Source organism: Vombatus ursinus, unplaced genomic scaffold (genome assembly GCF_900497805.2).
Source record: "Vombatus ursinus unplaced genomic scaffold, bare-nosed wombat genome assembly UNPS02014784.1, whole genome shotgun sequence".
NCBI classification, from domain to species: domain Eukaryota; kingdom Metazoa; phylum Chordata; class Mammalia; order Diprotodontia; family Vombatidae; genus Vombatus; species Vombatus ursinus.
The window spans coordinates 13366398-13390763 of record NW_020954562.1 but is presented as its reverse complement, the minus strand read 5'-3'; the positions used below and the strand labels follow the sequence as shown (position 1 = coordinate 13390763).

The following is a 24366-nucleotide window of genomic DNA, read 5'->3' as shown; positions in this document are numbered from 1 at the left end:
TACCCTAATTCATATGTCCATCATTCCACTCTCTGGATTATTACATTTATTTTCTAATTGGTATCTTGTTTCACTCTCTCCCTTTTTCCATTGTACACTGCTACAAGATTAATTTTCCTAAAATATTTATGTCACTCCCTAGCTCAAAAGCTTCTTTGGCTCCTCTTTGCCAACAAAATAAAGTCTAAAATTTTTAACTTTTCATTCCTGGCCCCCTACAGTTTGGCCTCTCTCCTACTATTTCCATATATTAACCCCCAACTCTAGCTAGTCTAGTCTACTCCCTGTTTCTTGAACATGCCATATGTATTCCTATGAATATAGTGCCATCCCCTTATTATTCTATTGTCAACTCAAATCTTGCCTTTTCTTCAAAGTCTAGCTCAAATAACCATCTGCTTCACAAATTCATACAATGGCCTCTCTCCTGAAATTATAGAGCTCACTATATCACTTATTTGGGTCTTAGTTCTGTACCGTTTCTTGGTACCTTTAATATTTTTGTCCTGTATCGTTATTGAGAGAGAGAATGCAATCTAGCGAAGACAGCATTATACTCTGAGAGAAGCAGACCTGGATTTGAGTCATGCTTTTGCCACTTGTGAGCTGTGTGATAATTTTCAGGTAGCCACTTTTCAGAACCTGTTCTGTCAACTATAAAATGTAAGGGATTATAGTATCCCTACCTACCTCATAGTGCTCATGTGAAAATCAAATGGGAGAATATCTAAGAAAGCACAACTAAAGTGTTAATTAACTACTTAATTTTTAACATGTTTTTGTCTTCCTTATTCCTTCCCTCCTCCATCCTAAATTTCCTTGAGCATAGGGGTCATGTACAGGGTGTGACTATAAAGTAATTAAAAGTATTCTACAAGCCATGCATCAAAATCAGTTATTACCTTATAGTCTCACCTCTTAGTCTACGTCTTTATAAACCCCTTGGACATAGCAAGATATCATATAAATAAAAGATGATTAATAAGTATTTTGAAATGAATAATTAAAATTTGGCTATGTATGGAGAACTTAAGGTTTAGATGGACTGTATCCCACAGATTTAATCTGAGAATTTATAGCAAAAAATTAAAATTTGGTGTGTTAATGTAAAATGTTCCAGGGAAGTAGGGGACCTGAGGGAGAAAGGAAGAAGATAACGGATCTTTGCAACTTCTAATATAAAGTTCATATTTCTTTTGAGCCTTATTTAACATTTAAATGTATCGACATTTATAAATACATAGAGTTCTATTTTTCTTATGGGACATAATTTTGTATTTCATTTGTGTTTTCCGAAAGAACTTTTAGTGTTATATTGAATTTTTCCTTATTTCTCAGTTAATTTTTTTTTTCAAAAATTTTGTATAGCCAGAGTGATTTCACTTTGATTTTTGGAAGTCAGAACTGAATTTTTCAGAACAATTATTTGCTACTTAATGGTGCTTTTATTTATCTACACACACACACACACACCACAGAAGAGAAAAACTACTGAAAATATATGTAGTATTTGAAATGAATGAGTGAATTGAAATTTAAGGGCATAATAAAATATGCAGTTTAATTTATGATAGAAACATCTTGCCGTTATCTTAAAAAAAGATGACTGTAGTCTTTCTTTAAACAGTATGCATCAAATAAAACAGTGATGAGGATTTTTATCTTGTTAGGTTTTGCTGAATATGTCATCTTTTGGCAACACAGCATAACTTCTGTAAAGTTCGTTACAACTTAAATATCTGTTTGGAAAGTACAAGTGTGGGAGGACAACCCCTCTCCCCCTCTTATGGAAATGAAATTATAAATTATATTTTAAAACATAAGAGAAACATAAGTCTGGTCTGTTCTAATAGATCAATTTAGGCTTGATTATTATTTGCTTTGTTCCAGATGTTTATCAGTCTGTTTATTTGCAGTCTGTTATTTGCAGATTTCTCAACACTTTTCTCCAGTTATTAAAGTATTTTCATTTTTCTCTAAAGAAGGTAAAATCATTTTAGTATTATTCTCTTTAAATGTCCTTATTTTTGTGTTTTCCCCTAAGGCTTTAAAAAAATAATGGGATAAGTTTTAAGTATCTAATAATTTTTATGCTTTATTGAAGAATAATTATATAATATAATTACACGGTAATTGAAGCATTGGCATTCATTTACTTTTGTTTCACAGAGGTAACTAAAATTTTAGCAGTAGCTTTACTTATTTTTCTAAATAATTTTGCATTTATTTATGTGATAGTCTTTTTCATTTGTATATATGATCTTGTTGGTTTGCCTCTTGCCCCATCTATATGCATCTTGAGAATCAATAGTACATTAAATTAGCTGACATAAAGTGAAAAATCATAAATAATGAATAATAGCCTTTACCGCTCACATTTAATTCCTATTATAGCATACTCTAGGGTTTGAAAATCTGGATAGTCCACAAGTACTTAATGCTTCTGATTTCTTAATTATGTTGTTGCTTTATGTTTTTATTCTGAAAGTGTTTAAATTGTGTAGCTAAAAAATGTTAATAGTTTTGTTAATATTAGTATACATGAGAAGTTTTATGCAGACACACCTGCGATATACTAGGAATAGTTATCTTCTAACCAATCGTATTAGTAAAATAGTATTTACTTATTGATAAATCTAAAAATTAATTATTATAGCTATTGTACCTCTGGAAGAGTTTTTGCAGCATATATTTTATCTAGTTTTACTAGTAATGCCTTTGCATGTTAACAATATAATAATTTTTGGATTCCCTTTCCAAGTCTGTATCCCACATGTTTGTTAAAAGCATATCATCAGTAAGACCTTTTCTAATGTCTGACAGGCATCTGAAAATGTGACAGGATAATCTACAACTGGGTTTTAGAAGTCTCTCCCCCCCTCAATGTTATGAAAAATTTCAGCAGATAGTACTTTAAGTTTTCCACATAATATATTCTTTCAATGAATAGCCATGTAGAAGCAGCACAGAAAAAGCAGAGTCCTTGGCATTACCAGTTCAATTGCACCTGCAGATCAGGATTTAAAATTCTATGCAGCAGACAGTACCTCTAGCAGGCGAATAAAAGGTTACTGCATTATTTCACTTGTTTGTATCCCTAGTCTTTATGTAGCAAAAATCTTTTTTTTAAAAAAATTCAATTTGAAGTGCATGCCTCTATTTAGGTATTACTGGAAATTGATTTAACAGAAATCTGAATATGAAAAGGGCAATACAAGGTAAAGGGAGAGGCATTACTAGCTCATTTTAGTTTTAAGCCAAGGAAGGGAGAGAGTCACAAATAAGGAACCTTTCTTTCAATGCAGTAGTAGAACATGAGAAATTTTTTTTCCTTATATATCTTAAATTAATCAGTTCTCCTTATAATTTAAAGCTTATTATTTGAATTAAGCAGTTCTCCTTATAATTTAAAAAATATCTAAAGAGAAATTTGTTGACAAAATACTAGTTGGTACCCAGGAGATGTTCCAGTAAGTGAAACTTACTTGAAATAAAATTACTTTATAAATGTGCAGAGTATTATTTATTAATGGTGCCTTTGGACCCAGGAAACTATAATGTCTCCTAAGTAGATGGCAGAAATGATTTATTTTTTTTTTTGCATTACTGTCAAAATAAGAACGCATTAAAGTTTTTTTTTTCAGTTGTAAAAGGGTATGTGTAATGTTCTCACTACTTCTGTTAAATTATCTAAAACTAATTTTTCTACTTTTTTTTAATCTTGACTGTTTAGATGAAGGTAAGACAGAGTATTTAATTTTACCACTAGTGATATTTAGTACCTGGAACACTTGGTTCTGTTTGATAGTTATAATTATTATCTGCTCAGCTGTAGCTATGCATATCTTTTTTTTCCCTTTAAATAATTTTCTAACTATTTTACTTCCTTTTGCAGTTCATTTCACATATTATTTGCATTGATATTTTATAGATTTCTTTCACAGTTTTTCTGAAGTTTCAAATGCATGAATATTCAAAACAATTGTTTGCCTGTTCCCCCTCCCCCATGCTTAGTTTTATATTGGCCACATTTCTTAGAAGTACATAATTTTCTTTTTATTTCTATGTTTTAAGTTGTGGTAGGTTTAAAAAGATGGAGTAAATTAATGTTGAGCCTACTAGTAAAATTAGTTTCTCACTCTGAGCACAGTCAAGTGTCTGTCAGGTCTCTTGAAGTGTAGAGTCATAAAAGGTCAGCAGTTCTGATTGGTAAGTTAAAGAATCCATCCAATAATTCACTGCCTGTTATTTTTGTAAGCAATGCAGCAAGCAATTCTTTTCCAGGTATTGAGCTGTTCTTGAACAGTGTGTATATGGCCAGGGAAGGGTGAGGCTCATTCCTGTTGGTCATGGAATTGTGTGCATTTACAGAGGGAACAGGTTGGATAGGCTGAGCTGAAGGAGTCAGCAAACAGATTTAAAGTGATGGAGGACAGAAGCAGTGGATAGTGAAATTTTAGGGCATCTTATCATAAGTTTACTGTTTTATTAAGTACTTCAATTCCACTTCAAAACACTTAGAAATGTCTAAGCAACTTACCTTTAAAAGAGGACTCTGGGAGACTGTTTCTTGAGTTTTCTTGGTGATGAGATTGTAGCTGGTATCTGGAAGATCACTGTTGTTTTTTCTGTCTAGCAGTGTTTATTTCAGCTAGGGAGCTGCAGAATGAGGCAGTCAGCCAATTTTGAGTATATATGGGGCAGTACCAGTTCTGATTTTTTAAGGAGAAAACTCATCTGATGAGCAAGTCAATGTGTGGCTGTGGCTGCAGCATTATTTCTTCTTTCATGAAGAGGCTGGGCCGTTCGACCTGCTGCTCCGATCTACTCTCTTGCAGCCATACATCGGACCAGTTACAAAGACTGTCCATCGAATGCCCCAGTCAACCAAAGGTAACTCTGTAGATTTATTTTAAATCAAAACATATAGTTAAATCAGATGCATTATAATTTGGAACTAATGATAAAAGATAAATTAAGGATGTTCTTAGCAGTTTTCTTGACCTTGCAGTAGCTATCCAATATCATTTTGTCATCATCGGGTTGTGTAGCAATGGGAATGCGCTGCAGTAATTGATTTTGTAATAGGATCAGGTGATTTACTGGCTGCACTGACAACCACTTGCTTGCTCTGAACTGTGCAACACACTAATGGATGTTGTGATTTCAGCCTAGAGTTGATTTGAAACTGCTGGGCACTTAAAGCTATAGCACTTCTTTTGAATCAGGATAGGATTTTTGTTTGGCATAAACCTAGGAGTATTACAATAGATATTCAGGCTTCTCTGGAATGTTATAAATTATGTATTTCTTCCATTTTTTTCATAAATGTTGGTAGATACTGGATGTTATTACCTGTCTTTGATATGATTGAATATAATATTTCATCCTTTCAGTTCCCATTACTTAGTAAATAAATACACTGTGTATCTCGAAAAATAAAAAGTATCTATCCTCCTAGTTTGATATAGTACAACTCTTCTTAACGTCCTACAAAGATTTCCTAAATGAAACTTAGTGTACGTACTGCTTGGCTAATATTTAAAACTCATCACAAAACCAAACTATAGGTCAAGTTATACATGATAGAATTCTATTATTATTGCCGTGATTGTCTTTGATTTAGTATTATAACTTTCTACTAGGTATCGTGACAGTATCCTTTTGTCTGTGATGGCTTGATGTTTTCATAAGTAAAATAACTTTTCCAATATATTAACTTGTTAAACTTTTCTTAAAACATCTCTGTGGGATGTGTATCTCTTGCAGAATCCTAGGCCAAAACAAACAAAAAGAAATGTGGTTCAGAAGAATGTTATAAAAATGTTATACTTTTGGCAATGAAAAAAATACTTTAGTTTTTAAGAATTGCCAGTATAGCTCTTTAAAAATTGTCATATAAGATTCTTAACCAGAACTCATTAGACTTATATTATTTGCTTGCAGTTTTTACCAGATAACTCTTTTATCAATGATGTAATGGATATTTTGTATTTAATTATAAATAACACAGTATAGATAGAGTTCATGGTAATTAAGAAAAGTGCAAAGTTAAGTTAGTTTTAAATTTTTTTAATTTGAAAATGACAGGAAATGTAGTAACAGATGAACTCATTTATCATCACATCAATATGCTGGCTTATATAAGTGGAACATTTAGATAGCCAGAGAACCTTATTTGTGATCTAAGAAGAATAGGGGAGGAGATGTAGAAAATAAAGAAATTAGATAATATATTAAAGATATAAAAAATATAGAAAAAGCTGAGTATAACAAAGACAAGCTTACCTTATTTTGAAATTTTACTTAGGGCCTACCCTGTACCTGAAAAGTAGGAAGAAATTCTTGTTTTTCCTCAGTTTTGTACCACATGGCTGCTTCTTCCAGGAACCAGAACTCAGGCTAGTTTTATTAGCACCTTAGTTCAGTTGCTTTATGATTTAAATAGTCTTTTGTTTGCTGGCCTAGGAGTCTTGGTTAGCATTTGGAAATTGCATTTGGGGTTCTAAGCAGCCTTCTTACCCATTAATTTTTGGTCTATACCCCATTGGTAAATAAAGGACTACCTCTACCCATTTTGTGAGCTAATTTTATAAAAACAAAATCTGTATTAACTGAAACACTTGGCAGTATTTTCCATAGGTGATTAAATTGTGAAGGCAAATTTTGGTTCATTCATATAAACATACTCTGTGTGTGTGTGTGTGTGTGTGTGTGTATATGTATATATCATATACATGATGATATATGATAAATTCCTTACCCTTAAGGAATTTTAATTCTAGTAGTGGAAATAAGATATCTGTACTTTAATTCTTAGATGGTCTTCAACCCCTTAATTGATACAAATCACAACCCATCTGTGACTTCTCATCCCATACAATTCTGTGAATCTTCCACAGGGGTCTTCCTCTGGCTCTCTTGAATTTTGCTTGAGTACCAATATTTTTTTACTCTCAATATAATATGACCAGTGTACCTATTTTGGTAGGTTTTTATTTGACTTTAAATAAATTTGAGTTATTTGAGTAATACCAGTTCTTCATTGGTAATATATTGCAAGCTGCTTGTGTCTACTATGTAACTCCCTCCATTGATTTTAATTCTTCACAGATTAGTATCCCTTGCTCTGTAGCTATATAACATTACCAGAAAAATTTCTCTGTTAAATGATGGGACTTTGTTTCAGGAAAGATCATTAAAAACAACAGTATGTCATTTCCCAATATCTAGGCTGTATAGACCATTTTTAGGTTATACCAGGCTTCTTAAGCTTTTTTCATTCATGACCCCTTCAGGGCTTCTTAAACTGTGGGTTGGGGCCAACAGTTTAAGAAGCACTGGTCTATACAGTAGTCTGAATGAGCAATTATAATTCATAATTGAATGAAAGTGATATAAAATGCTCTGGTGGTTCTGAGAAGGGAAGGGCAATCTGTAAATATGAAATAACCAAAGAAAGCTTCATATAGGAAAAATCATTTGAAGTTGGGCCTTGAATAATGGGTGGGAATTGAGTTGGCTGAGCTAGGTACTAGGATGTTCCAAGCAAAGTTGGGTTGAGGGAGGGAGTAGGGATCTGTATACCAGGCAAAGTTAAGAAAGGCACAGAGGTGGGCATGTACTATTTTAGAAAAAGTAATTCATTTGACTATAACATGAGGTTTCTAAAGATAGGAAGATATATGTAAAGAACAAATACTAGACAGCATGGGAAGTTTATGCGTTAGACTTTAGGAGTTCTTTTGAGTTTTTTTTTTCCTTGAAAAGGGTAATATGACATGATCATATCTGTACTTTAATAAGATTATTCTAATAGCATTATGTAGGATAGATTGTGGATGGGAGAAACTTCTGGTAAGGAAAACAGCTAAGAAGCTGTCATAGTAGTCTAGGAAAGATGAGGGCTGTAACTGTAGTGGTGGCAGTAGGAATGGAGAAGAGAGATCAATTAGAAAAATATTTTGTAAGAGATCACAGCTCAGCCATTGATCTATCATCATGGAAGAGAGAGGAGTTAAATATAACTGAGTTCTCAAATCTAGCAGATGAGGAAAATAATAAATTTCATTAAAAAATTCTTAGACTTTCTGTGTTTTAGTGCTTGCTTGTGATAATATTTATGTTGTTGTTCATCCTTTGTTCTTGAACAGGACCAATCACACGGAACTGGATTTAAGTGAGGCAGAGCTTAGAAGAGTAGTTGTCAGCTTCACTCTCCTCCAGAGTCATCAAAGTCCAGTGGCAAGACCATGACTGGTTATGGCCTGAGATGTAGTGGATGAACTTGGCCTTTCTAAATTAAGGTCTTTCCCAGGCCTCAGTAAGTCCGAGGCAATGCCTATTCTATGACTAAGGACTAGGTAACAATTGACACAAAATTTAGCATCACAAAAATATCCTTCTGAGGAAGGTAGACCCTATTACTATTTACACTCATTCTAAGCTATCCAAACCTAAACAATGAGCCATAGTGGCTTGGGCAGGAGGCTATTATTGGCTATTCTATGAAAGCCAGAGTGATTTGAGTTTAAAGGCTAGTCAAGTAGCTCCATTTGAAACACAATGGGCTTGTCCATTATTTTTGCTTAAAAAGCCTGTTTTTTCAGAGCTATATTTCAAGAAATCATATATGAAAACTGCACAGGACAAAAAGAAAATGGGCCCAGCTTTTAGAAAAAAAAAATCTAGCCCCAAAACCTCAAGATAAGCAACCAAAAATTCCTACAGGCTCTCATGTAAGAATGTGGAGCCCCAAGTGAAGAAAGGGACTACCTGTGGTGAGGGGTTGTACTTGTGTGTGGCTGCATGGGAGGCAGAACAAACATCTCTAGCCTCATCTTCCCACATTCTTCTCTCAGAGACTTTAATTCCTGACAAGTGCTTTTTTTTTTTTTTTAAGTGAGGCAATTGAGGTTAAGTGACTTGCCCAGAGTCACACAGCTAGGAAGTATTATGTGTGTAAGGCCAGATTTGAACTCAGGTCCTCCTGAATCTAGGGACGGTGCTCTATCCACTTCGCCACCCAGCTGCCCCTAAGTGCTTTTTTTTCAGATCTGGTTTTGGGGATCTGTAAGCCCTCAGTTCTTGCAAGGTGGTATGATCTAAAGAAAGGTGTGCTCACTACTCTCTTGGCCTGTGCTCTGATCTGTGAGCAACCACAAGAGCTCTACTCTGGGATCATGACCAGAGCCCCTGTAACCCACCTATAAAATGTGGACAATAATAGCACCTAACTTCCCAGGGGTAACTGATTTGGCTGGGACAACTCAATCACCTGTAGCTATCAGAGCTTTGCTTGAAGACATCCAGTGAAACAACTTACCTTCCCAACATTTATATAAGATATTGGTATATGTTCTTTTTTTTTTTTTTTAATTAGATGATGTTGAGCTTAATCCAATTTTTCCATCATAGCTAAGGATCTTGCCATAGTACTTTGGGCGTCATTCTGCATACCACTTGTTTTTGAAAGTCAATTATACCATAGCAAAACCTTAATTAACTAGAATCCAAGTAATTGGATCCCATCCATAACCAATTTTAATACATTTTACTTTTACTTTTAGGAAAAAAATGTCCAATTGGTGGGGTGCTAATGACGAACCCCTAAAAGGCCCTGGACTTTCCTGCATGGCATAGATCCCTGGCATTTGCCAGCCCTTCCCAGTCAATAATCCTTTTAATTGCCCTTTCATTGTGGCCTTCATTGTCTGCATCTGGCAACATCCCAGGCTATTGACCATTCCTTGATCCCACCCAAATCTTCCCACAGTCTTTTTCATTGTAAAAAAAGGTCGGTCTTTTTTACCAAATGCTCAGATTTTTAAAATCTGGCCTTCTTGTATTAGCGTCACAAATTCGCACGTTCTTAAAATCCTTCCCACTTCTATTGACACAATAAACCTTGTCTCTGACTGAAAGAAGGCTTAAGTCGAATTCTTTTGAGGCAGACCCATGCCTTTTGCCCTTGAATTTTGGGGTTCCCAGAACTCCTAGACCACAACAAAATCAGAAGAAATAAGACCATAGCAAGGATTTGTTCGTACAAAACAAAACTTCTAGGATTTGTGCTGGGGTTAGTATAAGTAGATTTAGACCAGGTCATCTTTTTTATTGTTTTGTTTTGGTTAAGGCAATATAGTATAATGATAGAAAGCTAGCCTTGAAGGTTAAAAGGTCCATCTCTAACACATACTGACTCAGTGACCATGGGCAAAATACAATTTTCCAGTAATTGCCTCTAGGCAATTTCAAAGATACTTTTTTCCTTTTAAATTATATACTACTTTTTTCTATCAGCAAAAATCCATTTTGTCTCTTCCTACCCCAAACACGATATGCATGCATGCATACACACACATACACACACATAAACACACACACACACAAACTATTGTCTTCTGCTAAGAGTTTACCTTTGTTGGGAGGGAGGGGTAGCATACTTCTGATTAGTCCTTTCATGAATTGTGGTTAGTCATTGCAGATCATATTTCCTATATCTTTGAAAGTTGTTTTTCCATCATTGTTATTGTATAAATTTCTGTCCTGGTTCTGTTCACTTCACTCTGCATCATTTCATACAAGTCTTAGGTTTCTCTAAAACCATCCTTTCATCCTTTTTACAGCACAGTAGTATTCAGTCACATTTATATACCACATAACTTGTTTAACTATCTACCATTTTATGGATACCTTCTCAGATTTTCCTTCTTTGCCATCTCCAAAAGAGCTGCTATAAATATTTTTGCTCATTCATAGAGATTGTTTTGCTTAGAAGTGACCCAATCCTTTAAACTATCTTCCTTCTAATCTATCTCCTTTCTCTCTTCTCCCTTCTGTTGTATTTTCCCGTTGAATGAAATATTATTTTGTACTTAGCTCTGTGTGTCAGTCAGCAAACATTTATTAAATGACTACTATGCAGACACAGTGCTGGGGATGCAAAAAGAGGCAAATGACAGTCCCTGCCCTTAAAGAGTTCACCATCTTGTGGGTGTGGGTGTGAGTATTCCTTCCCTCTTACCAGTTTAGAGAAGCATGAAGTTCAAATGTCAGCCACTCACCCGTAACTCCTTCTCTTTGTATAGAATTGTATTTGCCCCTCACCCTAGTGTATTCCTCTTCTTCTTTCTTTCCATTCTTCTTTTAAGATCATCAAGATCTAATAGAACCAATCCCGGGTCTTTTATCTAATTAGACTCCCTTTATAGGCTTCCTTAATGATGCTGAGGTTCAGTTTGGACACAAGTATCATATATTAGAATGTAAGCAGCTTATCTTTGTTTAGTTCCTAACGATCTTTCATTTGTGTTTACCTTTTTATGTTTCCTTTAATTCCTGTGTTTGAATTTCAAAATTTCTTTGCAGTCCTGGTCTTTTCATTTAGAATGCCTGTAACTCTATTTGATTAAAGGTACATTGTAATCACAGTGTGGACCGATAACAAGAAATGCATGCATAACCTATCTTACAGGGCTGTCCTAAGAAAATGGATCATAAACTTTAAAGGACAGTATAATATTTAGTTTTTATGGTTCAAATGGCATCTAGGGTATTTCTTGGTAGAAAGGTAGAAAGGTATTTCTTGGTGGTGGTGATGGTGGTAGTGGTGGTTTATGTGCCAAAATCCCTGAGCAGTTCCTTTGTTTGGAATTTAGCACTGTGTGAATTTCTGGGTCATGATTGTTGGGGAGTTAACCTAGAGCTGACAAACTTGCAAACGAGTTTTTATGTTGTAATGGAGCCTAGATTTGGAAGCCTTCCATCTGGAAGAAAGTAGGAAACATGCATTCTACCACAGAAATTTAAGAATTGATTAGCATCTTTGTCATAATGGAGTTATTAATTTAGCCTGCTACTTATTTATCTTGTAATGCTTTAGGCAAGTAACAGGCATTTTTATTAAATGCCTACTTTTTGCCAGATATTGAGAATACAAAGTCAAAAATGAAACAGTTGCTGCTTTTAAGGAGCTTACATTCTATTAGGGAAGAAAGTATGTATAATATGCAAAATAAATACGAGGTAATTTTTTACTGGAGGTACTAGCAGCTGGGTGGAATGGTGGAGGGTCAGCAAAGGCCTTATGTGTAAGATAGCATTTGAACTGAGTTTGGAAGGAATCTAGGCATTCTAAGAGGCAGAGGTAAGGAGGACATAATGAATAACTTGTTCGAAAGTCCAGAGATGGGACATGGAATGTCATGTGTGAAGAGGGGCAGTAAGAAGGGCAGTTTGGATGTACCAAAGAGTATGTAAAGGAGTATATTGTATTGTAACTCTGGAAAAGTAGGTTGGATGCAGGTTATGAAGAGCTTTAAATGACCAATGCAGAGGTTTGTGTTAAATCTTAGAGATGATAATAAGGAGTTTTTATTGACCAAGGAATAACATGTTCAGAACTGTGATTTAGGAATATTACTTTGGCTTCAATATGGAGAGTGTTCTGGGAAGGGGAGAGAACAGAGGCAAGCAAAACATTTAGGGTGCTTTTATAAGTAGTTATGGCGAGAGGTCATGAGGATCTTTTTTCTAGGGTGTTTGTATATGGGTAGAGAGAAGGAGGTAGATAGAAATAGGTAGAAGAGGAGGTGGAATTAACAAAGGTTGTCATCTGATTAGTTATGTGAGGGAAGAGGGAAAGTGAAGGATGGTTTGGTGTCACTTCAGGGGTCCACATTTTTATACTTAAAAATTCCCTTTCTAGCCATGAGTCCTAGTCCTTATCTGCTATGGAATTTAGGTAAGGTTTCCTAAAAGAATAAGATAAATTTGTAATGTGTAAAACAATATGCCATTTAGCTTATGCCATTTAGGATTTGAAGTCAGAATGGGAGAGTGAAAGTCACAACTGTCTAATTTCAAATAAAACATCTACAAAACAACCACAGAAAAGACCAAATTGAATTCTGAGTGGAAACACCAACAAAAACTCAAATCACTGTCTCAGTACAGAGCAATTTAGAGAGGTCTGCAGACACTGGGGTTGGGGCTGGCCTGGAGTGCAGCACAGTTTCCGGTAGAGGAATCACCAGCTGTGCCCCTTGGAGGGGGCAGCTGCAGCAGCAGTAGTGGAAATACCAGACACAAGGCACAAGGATGGTGAGTCAGCTGAAAACCTGGTCAGAAAGAAATTCCAGGGGACTCCTTCACTAGCATTGAGTGCAGGATCTAGGGCCACTTGGCAGCTTCATAGCCCCTTAGCCAATTCCAGGTTACAATCCCAGTGAGGAGAGGACCAGTCATAGTAATGAGGAAGCAGGAACTCTCCCTGGGTAAGGATCAGAACGTAGATCAGGAGGCAGTGACCAGATCACTCTCTGGATCACATCACTTTGGAAGCATAGAAATCCTGTATGCCCTCCAGATCAAGCTACAGAAGCTAAAAATGGCCAAACCCTTCAGAGGTGAGCAGATCCCAACTCGTACCATAAAATCCAAAGTCAAGAAATACTCTGGAAAAATGATCAAACAAACAAAAAGAACCTGACCATAAAAAATTTTGTGGTGACAGGGAACCTCAAGACACAAACTTGGAAGAAGGCAGTAATTTGAAGACATCCACAAGCAAAGCCTTGAAGAAGGATGAAGCTTGGATACAGGCCAAAAAGAATTCCTAGGACAGTTAAAGAGATTTAAGAAAAAAAAGAACAAAGTGACTTTAAAAATCAAGTAAGAGGGGCAGCTAGGTGGTGCAGTGGATAGAGCAGCGGCCCTGGATTCAGGAGGACCTGAGCTGAAATCCGGCCTCAGACACATAACACTTACTAGCTGTGTGACCCTGGGCAAGTCACTTAACCCCATTGCCTAGCCCCCCCCCCAAAAAAAATCAAATAAGAGCAGTAGAGGAAAAAAAATAGGAAAAGAAATGAGATCAATGCAAGAAAATTATGAAAAGATAATTAAAAACCTGGTGAAAGAAGCACAAAACTTCACTGAAGAAAATAACTCCTTAAAAATTAGAATTGACCAAGTAGAAGCTAATGACTTCATGAAAAATCAAGAAACAATTAAAACAAAGTCAAAAGACTGAAAAAAAAAATAGAAAAAAATATGAAATTTCCCATCAGAAAAACAACTGACCTGGAAAATAGATTGAGGAGGCAGCAAGATGGTGCAGTGGATAGAGCACTGACCCAGGAGTCAGGAGGACCTGAGTTCAAATTTGGCCTCAGACACATAACAATCACTAGCTGTGTGACCCTGGGCAAGTCACTTAACCCCATTGCCTAGCCAAAAAAAAAAATCGATTGAGGAGAGATTATGTTAAGGATTATTGGACTACCTGAAAGCCACTCTCAGATTTCAAGAAATTATTAAGGAAAGCTGCCCAACTCTCATAGAGCCAGAGAGGAAAGTAGAAATTGAAAAAAATCCACTGTTCTCCTCCTGAGATAGCAAAATGAAAATTCCCAGAAATATCATAGCCAAATTCCAGAACTCTCATGTTAAAAAGTTAATACTACAAACAACCAGAAAGAAAGAACCCAAACACCATGGAGCCATAGTCAGTATCACAAAAGATTTAGCAGCTACCAAAGGAGTGGAGGGCTTGGAATAAGATGTTCTGGAAGGCAAAGGAGCTAGGATTATAACTAAGAATAACCTACCCAGCAAAACCAAATATAATTCTTAAAGGGGAAAAATGAATATTTAATGAATAGAGGACTTTCAGGCATTCCTCATGAATTCCTCAAGACTAGAACTGAATAGAAAATTTGACATTCAAACACAAGACTCAAGAGAAGTATAAAAAGGTAAATATGAACAAGAAATCATAAGGGACTTAATAAGATTAAACTGTTTATGTGATTACATAGGAAGATGATATATGTAGCTCCTAAGATCTTTATCATTATGAAGGCAATTAGAAGGAATCTACATTGACAGAGGGCATAGGTATAATTCTATTATATGGAAATGATCTCTCCCTATTCCCCCCGCCCCTCAGGATAAAAAGGAGCAAGGGAGAGGAAGAATGGGGAAAATTGTCTGTTATAAAAGATGCATGCAAAAAAACAGTTTTGAAAATGAAGCTGGGCATGGGCCATGCTTGAACTTTGCTCTCATATCAACTGGTTCAAAGAAGAAAGAATATACATATGCACAGTTGAATATAGAAATTCATCTTATACAATGGAATAGGAGGGAAGGGGTGAGAGGGAGGTTAGATTAAGGGAGGCATTGGTCAAAAGCTAAACAGATTTTTGAGGAGGAGTTAGAGTTAAAAAAAAAAGACTAAATAGAAGAGAGAATAGGATGGAGGGAAATATGAAGTTAGGAATCCTAGCTGTGAATGTAAATGGGATGAAATTGCCTATAAAATGGAAGAGAATGGCAGAATGTGTTAGAAAGCAGAATCCAACAGTATGTTGTTTATATCAGAGACATTTGAAACAAAGATAAACAGAGAAAATAATGGGCTGGAGCAGATCTGAAAGGTAAACTATTCCATACTCCCCTAATTTGCTTGTGGATTCTCCCTTTATGTCTAGATCATGTACTCATCTTTGACCTTATTTTGGTAATACAGTGTGAAATATTGGTCTGTACCTAATTTCTGTCAAACTGTTACAGTTTTTTTCCAAGTAGTGAGTCCTTCGTCTCCAAAGGTCTCATGATGGAAAATATTATCCACATCCAAAGAAAGAACTCTGGAGTTTGAATGCAGATGGAAGCATACTATTTACTGTTTTTTTTTCTTCTGTTTTGTTTCCTCTTTCTTGTGGTTCCTTCTATTGGTTCTAATTCTTCCTTATGACATGACAATTGTGAAGATATGTTTAATAGGAATGTATATGTATAGCCTATATCAGATTGCACACCGTCTTGGAGAGGGAAGGGAAGAAAAATTTAAAAATCAAAAGCTTATGGAAATGATTGTTGATAATCAAAATAAATTAATTAATAATAAAAAAAAGTAGTGAGTCCTTGTCCCAAAAGCTTGGATCTTTGAATTTATCAAGCACTAGATTTATTATGGTCATTTACTACTGTGCATTGTATGTTTAATCAGTTCTACATTATATTTCTTAGCCAGTACCAGATTGTTTTGATGATTACTGTTTTGTAATACAGTTTGAGATCTGGTACGGCTAGGCCATGTTCCCTGTTAATTCTCTTGATATTTTTGACCTTTTGTTCTTCCAGATGAATTTGTTGTTATTTTTTTCTAGCTCTATAGTAGAATTTTTTAGTAATTTAATTGGTATTGCACTGAATAAGTAAATTAAGTAGAGTTGTCATTTTTGTTACATTGGCTTGATCTACCCATGAACAATTAACATTTTTCTAATTGTTTACACCTGACTTTATGTGAAAAATGTTTTTAAATTGTGTTCATATATTTTCTGGGTTTGTCTTGACAGGTAGACTCCCAAGTGTTTTATATTGTTGTTATTATTTTAAATGGAACTTCTCTTTCTACCTCTTGCTGCTGGACTTTGTGGGTAATATGTAGAAATGCTCATGATTTATATGGGTTTATTTTATATCCCACAAGTTTGCTAAAGTTAATTATTTCAGCTAGTTTTTTAGCTGATTCTCCAGGATTCTCAGAATATACTTTAATATCATTTGCAGAGAGTGATAGTTTTGTTTCCTCATTGCCTATTCTAATTCCTTCGATTTCTTTTTCTTCTCTTATTGCTATAGCTAGCATTTCTAGTACAATATTTAATAATACTGGTGGTAATAGGCATCCTTGCTTCATCCCTGATCTTATTGGAAAGACTTCTAGCTTATCCCTATTACAGATAATGCTTACTGATGGTTTTGGATTGATATTACTTATCTTTTTAAGGAAAGCTCAATTTATTCCTATGCTTTCTAGTGTTTTTAGTAGAAAAAGATTTTGTCACAAGTCTTTTCTGTATCTACTGAGATAATAATATGATTTCTGTTGGTTTTGTTGTTGATATGGTCAGTTATGCTGATAGTTTTCCTAATAATTGGACGAGCCCTTCGTCTTTGGAATAAATCCACCCGGTCATAGTATGTGATCTGGTGATATATTGCTGAAATCTCCTTGCAGTATTTTATTTCAAATTTTTGCATCAGTATTGAGTAGGGAAATTGGTCTATAGTTTTCTTTTTGTTTTGGCTCCTCCTGATGTAGGTATTAGCACTGTTTTTTGTGTCATAAAAGAAATTTAGAGGTACTCTTTCTTTGCCTATTTTTCCAAATGGTTAATGTGGTATTAGAATTGTTCTTTAAAATTTAGTAGAATTCACTTTGGAATCTCTTGAGAATTTTTTCTTGGGGAACTCATTGATGTTTTCAATCTCTTTTTTCTAAGATAGGGTTATTTAAGTATTCTATTTCCTCTTCTGTTAATCTGGGCAATTTACATGTTTTAAAATAATCATCCATTTCACTTAGATTATCAGATTTATTGACAAACAGTTGGACAAAATAGCTCCTAATAACTGTTTTAATTTTATCTTTATTGATGGTGAATTTCCATTTTTGATATTAAAAATTTGGTTTTCTTCTTTCATTTTTTAATCCAATTAAACAATGGTTTATTTTTTTTCATAAAAACCAGGTTATAGTTTTATTTCTTAGTTTAATGGCTTTCTTAATTTTCAGTTTTATTAATTTCAGCTTTAATTTTCAGTATTTCCAATTTGGTGTTTTAAGTAGGAGTTTTTAAATTTTTTTTTTGTGTTTTTTTTTTAAAGTTGCATGCCCAATTCATTGATCTCCTCTTTCTCAATCTATTGATGCAAGTATTTAGAAATATAAATTTTCCCCTAAGCACTGCTTTGGCTGCATCCCATAAATTTTGGTATGTTGTTTCATTGTTATCCTTCTCTTTAAGGAAATTATTGGTTGTTTCTATGCTTTTTTTTTTGACCCACTCATTCTTTAGCATAAGATTATTTAGTTTCAATTAATTTTTAATCTATTTCCATAGCTCTTCATTGAACGTAATTTTTATTGCATTGTGATCTGAAAATGATGCATTTAATATTTCTCTTTTTTTTGCATTTGGTTGTGAGGTTTTTAAATCCTAATGCAGAGGTTCCCAAAGTGGGTGATACCACCCCACTGTGGGGTACTGGCATGATCCACAAGACAATAGCAACCTCTGGTGCAACTGGGGAGCATTGAATAAAAATAAGGGACTGGTGGAAGCATAAGGAAAGAAGAGAAGAGAAGAAAATTTTGAAAAACTGTTTGTACATGTTTTATCTGTTGTGTAACAGAATTAAAGTCGTAGTGATTACATTATTTTCCAAATAAACATACAAAATGCAAGTTACAACCGATTAGTGGTCAAATCTGCTGACAGGTCTTAACAAGCACATTGACAGGGGAGTGTATTGTGCATTGTTGGGATGTCCAGCATGTATCGGCAGGAATATGTGTGCATAATGACTTGTTTACAATATGATACTATACAGTTACATGAGACAATATTGCATCATCACAATTTCAATGCAGGAAAACCCCCACAAATTTATAATAAGTTATCAAATTTAAGATGTGTAATTTTTTTTAAAAGTGTATTTTTTTGAAATGACATGAATTTAAAAATCGTTAAAGAGTTAAACATTTCTGGGGGGCACTGAGTAAATTTTTTTTAAAGGGGTTAAATTTGAGAACCTCTGCCCTAATGCATGGTCAATTTTTGTGTAGGTGCCATGTACCACTGAGAAAAGGGTATATTCCTTTCTATTCCCATTCAATTTTCTCCAGAGGTCTATATATCTGACTTTTCCAAAATTTTGTTCATTTCCTTAACTTTTTATTTATTTTTTTATTAGATTTATTTAGTTCTGAAAGGGCAAGTTGAGGTCTTCCATTACTATAGTTTTACTGTTTTTTTCCTCCTGTCATTAATTTAACTTTTCCTTTAAGAATTTGGATGCTATATCATTTGGTGCATATTGTAATTACTTCATTGTCTTTGGCACCTTTTAGCAAAATATAGTTTCCCTGCTTATCTCTTTTAATTGAATATGTTTTTTTTGCTTTTGATTTGTCTGAGATCATGATTGCTACTCCTGTTTTTTTTTAACTTCATCTAAAGCATAGTAGATTCTCCTCCAGCCTTTACTCTGTGTGTGTGTGTGTGTGTGTGTGTGTGTGTGTGTTTGTTTCAGGTGTGTTTCTTAAAAAAAAAAACAACAAAATTTTAGGATTCTGATTTTTAAGCTACTCTGCTATCTGCTTTCATTTTATTGGTGAGTTCATTCTATTCACATTCACAGTCATGATCATTTTTTTTCTCCATCCTGCTTTTCCCACCTTTTTATCCTTCTCTTTGTCCTTTTACCTTGTCCCTCCTAACAAGTGTTTTGCTTTTGACCCTGCCTCTCCCAATTTGCCCTCCCTTCTTTCAGCATCCCCTTCTGTTATTCCCCTCCCCTTCCTACTTTTCTGTACTTCTGTCTTCCTACTTCTATATCCAGTGGAATGTGTATATTATTCCATTTCTGTTGAGAGTAAGGTTCAAGCATTGCCCACCACTCTCCCTTTTCTCTTCCATTGTAAAAACTCTTTCATGCCTCTTTTATGTAAGATAATTTATTCCATTCTTCCTCTTTCTTTCCCCTTCTCTCAATGCATCTCTTTTTCTCATCCCTTAATTTTATATTTTTGGATATCATCTTATCCCAGTCAAATCACAACCATGTTCTCTGTCTTGTACACTTCTTCCAACTAATAATGAAAAAGTTCTTAGGAGTTACAAGTGTCTTCTTCCTATTTAGGATGTGAACAGTTTTTTTGAATCCCTTATAACTTCTCTTTCCTCTTTATCTTTTTATGCTTCTCTTGAGTCTTGTGTTTGAATGTCAAAATTTCTATGTAGCTCTGATCTTTTCATCAGGAATGCTTAAAGTCCTCCATTTCAATTAATGTGCTTTTTTCCCTTGAGGGATTATGCTCAATGCTCCATTTTGGTGAGTAGGTGATTCTTGGTTGTAATTCTAGTTCATTTTCCCTCTAGAATATCATATTCCAAGCCTTCTGATTTTTTAATGTAGAAGCTTCTAAAATATGTGTTGTTTTTACTGTGCTTCTATGGCATTTGAATTATTTCTTTCTGACTGCTTGCAGTATTTCTTCTTGACCTGGGAGTTCTGGAATTTGACTGTAATATTCTTGGGAGAGTTTTCATTTTGGAATCTCTTTCAGGAGGTAATTGGTGGATCCTTTCAATTTCTATTTTACTCTCTGGTTCTAGGATGTCAGGGCAGTTTTCCTTGATCATTTCTTGAAAGATGATATGTAGGCTTTTTTTTTTATCATGGCTTTCAGGTGGTCCAATAATTCTTAAGTTATATGTCCTTGATGTATTTTCCAGGTTAGTTTTTCTGATGAGGTATTTCAATTTTTCTTCTTTTTTTCACATTCTTTTGATTTTATTTCTTGATGTTTCATGTAGTAATTAGCTTCCACTTGCCTTAATTTTGATTTTTAAGAAATTATTTTCTTCATTGACCTTTTGTACTTCCTTTTCCAATTTTATTTGTTGATGAACTTTTTTTCTCCAGTGAATTTTTGTACTTCTCTTTCTTTTTTAAGGAATTATCTTGAGTAGATTTTTGTGCCTCTTTTAATATTTGGCCTATTCTAATTTTTAAAGATGTTATTCAGTACTTTTTTGGTGCCTCCTTTACTAAGCTGTTGACTTCTTCTTACATCACTTTCATTTCTTTTCTCCATTTTTTCCTCTGCCTCTTTTATTTGATTTTAAAAATTCTTTTTGAGCTCTTCCTGAACCTGAGATCAATTGACGTTTTCCTTTGACACTTTGCATGTAGCCCCTTTGATTTTATTGTCTTCTTCTGAGTTTGTGTTTTGATCTTCCCTGTCACCATAGTAACTCTATATCTCCCATTTCTTTTTTTGATATTTGCTCATTTTTCCAGCTTTTTTTTTAAACTTTTAACTTTACTGCTAAAGTTGGGCTCTGCTCCTGAGATGGAGGAAGCACTGCCCCAAGCTGCAATTTTTTTTTTTTTTTTGGTGCTACTGTGTTCAGAGCTAGTTCTGGGGTTTGTAAGTTTCATTTCTTCCAAGATGATATGATGTAAGGAGAGGTGATCTGTGAGTGATTACATGCACTCTTTTCTGCCTTTGAACTTTTAAGGGTTCCTGGGCCTGCTAGTATTTCTCCTCCTCCTCTGGGACTGTGACCCAGAACCACCTATGGGCAATACAATAGAGCCCTCCACCCAGTGCCAGCAAAGAGTCTCCTTCTGACTACTTTTCTCACCCCCTTATTATCTGTGGGCTGAGAGCTCTAGAATCTGCTGTTGCTAATTCAGCCTGTTCCCATTTGCTGGGGTATGGCCTACACAGCCCGAGTTGGACTATGCTGTATTCTCACCCCAGTGAGACAGACCTTTCTTAATGACTTTCTACATTGTCTTAGGCTGGAAGATTGTCTCACCCATCCTTATTTTGGTCCTGCTGCTCCAGAATTCATTTTGAGGAGTTATTTTAATATTGTTTGGAGGGGAATTTGGGAGAACTCAGGTGAGTGCCTGCTTTACTCTGCCCCTAACTTCAAAATTGTTGAAGGAAAAATTAAAATGAATTATAGGAGGAAATAGATAAGTAAAACAGTTCTGGTGTAGGACATCAATTTACTCTTCTCAGACCTAGACACATCTAACCTTAAATAAGAAAGAAATTAAGGAGGTGAATAAAATTTTAGAAAAGTTAGATATGATAGACCTTTTAGAATATTGAAAGGAGTATACCTTTTCCCCAGTTATACATGGCACCTTCTTAAAAATTAAACATTTATTAAAAAAAACCTCATATACATGTATAAAAATCTCACAAACAAATGCAGAAATACAGAAATACTAAATATTCATTTTTGAGGCCATAATGCAATAGAAATTTCGTTCAATAAAAGATTATGGAAACTAAATAATCTAATTCTTTTTTTTTTTTTTTTTGGTCTAGGCAATGGGGTTAAGTGACTTGCCCAGGGTCACACAGCTAGTAAGTGTTATATGTCTGAAGCCGGATTTGAACTCAGTTCCTCCTGAATCCAGGGCCAGTAGTCTATCCTCTGCACCACCTCACTGCCCTTTAAATAATCTAATTCTAAAGAATAAGTTTGTCAAAGATCAAATCATAGTGTCATTTAATATTTTCAGTGAAGATGATAACAACGAGACAGTATATCAAAACTTGTCGGAAGCAGCCAAAGCAGTATAAGATTCATTTCTTTAAATACTTATATCAATAAAGGAGAGAACGAGCAGGTCAATGAATTGGACATGCAACTCACACTAGTGAAACCTCAGATCCTAAAGCAAAATACCAGAGGCAATTACCTGGAACCTGGGATACACTGGGATGATCTTCAGGTCACAACAGGAGGATGAGGTTGTGGTGGTGATTACTTGCCAACTGGGCATATGCAACCTTTGATAATTTTTTTTTTGGTCATTCTGTCTTGCATGCCCAATGGTTATTATAGTCCCTTACAGGAGGAGAGTTGGCTCTTGCTGAAGATTTCTTTGTTCCTGGGTTTCTTCTTTACTGTTGTATGAGGTCCACTTGGCTTTCTCAGTAATAATCAAGTAGATTTTATAGAATATGGGTAGATGATACATGCAACCTCTCTGAACTTTATTATCAATAGGGGTCTTAGAGGGAATCTACTTAGACAGTGGGCGTGAGTGTCATTCTATTATCTTGAGATGATTTTTAAAAAGCATGAGAAAATGAGAAAGAGAGATTCATTGGGAGTACAAAAAGGAGAGGAAGAAGTAGGTAAATTTTCTCCCACAAATGAATCATGCAAGGAATAGTTGATGAAGTGGAGGAAAGGGAAGGAAGAGGGCGATACTTGAGCCTCACTCTCATCTAAACTGCTTCAAGGAGGGAAGAATACCCATACACACACATACTTAGGTACGGAAATTCAACTTACCCAACAAGTATTCTTAATCCCCCACAGGTGAGGAAAGTAAGGCTCAAAGACAGTCAAAAAGAACATTGGGATAATGAGGCAGAGGATGTTTCTTTGAATCTTAGCTGTATTGACAGGTCATCCTCCACTGGGCTTTATTTTCCTTAAGTGTAAATAAGGGTGAAGGAAGTTAGAATTATACAAGAGGGGTCTTCTCAACTCTACATCTTCTGATCTGGCCTCTAGTCATATGGAGCAGGAATTCAAAAGCCACCTTTCCTCATTCTTAAGTCCAGGGTTCTTTTGTATTATATCATGCTGCCTCTCATTATTCTATAGTGTTTCTGAAGAGAAGACTAGACTCTTTGTGTTTTAGACTTAGTGATTGAAAGTTACCTAAGCTTTATGTACTTCAGTTACCTCATCTGTAAAGTGGAGGTAGTATCTCCAGTCCTGCCTCATAGGGTTATTGTAAAGGTCATATGAAGTAATGTATGTAAAGTACTTTGTGAGCTTTATATAAATGTTAGCAATCATTATTAGTATTCTTGAAAGGACACTTAGCAGCATAACACTTTGTAAACCTTACAGTGTAAAATATAAACTGACTGTTGTATGGTGACAATGAGGGGATACCTTATATGTGGTAAAATTCTAAGAAAGTGGAACATCTCAGATAAATTTTAAAATGAGCACTAACTCAAGTGCTGTTGTGTATAAATGTTAAGTAAGATATATTTCCTAATCATGGAACTTATGAAGACTTCCAGGAAACTCTTAAGTTGATATTAATATTGTGATTAGAGGGGCAGCTAGGTGGCACAGTGGATAGAGCACTGGCCCTGAAGTCAGGAGGAACTGAGTTCAAATCTGGCCTCAGACCAAACACTTGACACTTACTAGCTGTGTGACCCTGGGCAAGTCACTTAAATCCCAATTGCCTTAAAAAAAAATTAGTGATTAGCACATTACTTAAAAGATATATTTGGAATAATTGTAGCTGTCTTTTATAAAAAGCAACAAAAAACACGAGTGCATCTGCTCAAGATTTCAGAAAGCTAATACCCAGTGACTTCTCCCCATATAAGTCATACTCATCCACCAAAGCCCATCTCCTCTGCAAATCCCTCTCTCATTGCTTGCATTGCAGGTCCCAGAAATCTCTCTCTTCTGAAATACTGTGGAACTTATTTCCTATTTTTTGGACTTTTATTTTATACTTCATTATATTGTTAGTTATTTTTCTTTGTACATACATTTTCTTTCTAACTAGGTCATAAATTCTTTGTAGAAAGTTGCTGTGTTTTAAGCTTCTTTATATACCCAACAACACTTGTACAATGTTACATGGCTCAATAAATAAATTTGCCTCTTCATTAAAGTCCTTCACTTTATGTAATATCATTATCCCTTCAAAGTTTGCATATGAGCATTTAAAAAAATCATTTCCCATTGGTTTTCATTATAATTTCAG

The 24366-nt window shown here is 34.9% G+C and overlaps 1 protein-coding gene across 3 annotated transcripts in view; it reads left to right on the top strand.

Annotated features, from left to right (window-relative positions):
- FBXW7 (F-box and WD repeat domain containing 7) overlaps positions 1-24366 on the top strand; it is a 262753-nt gene that overhangs the window by 97029 nt on the left and 141358 nt on the right. Inside the window, exon 1 of one of the 3 annotated variants that reach the window (XM_027866988.1) lies at positions 4875-4893. The exons of the other annotated variants lie outside the window; for them this stretch is intronic. The gene's annotated coding sequence lies outside the window, so the exon portion shown is untranslated. Of the gene's footprint in view, positions 1-4874; positions 4894-24366 lie in introns of those variants that run through there. 3 annotated transcript variants of the gene reach the window in all.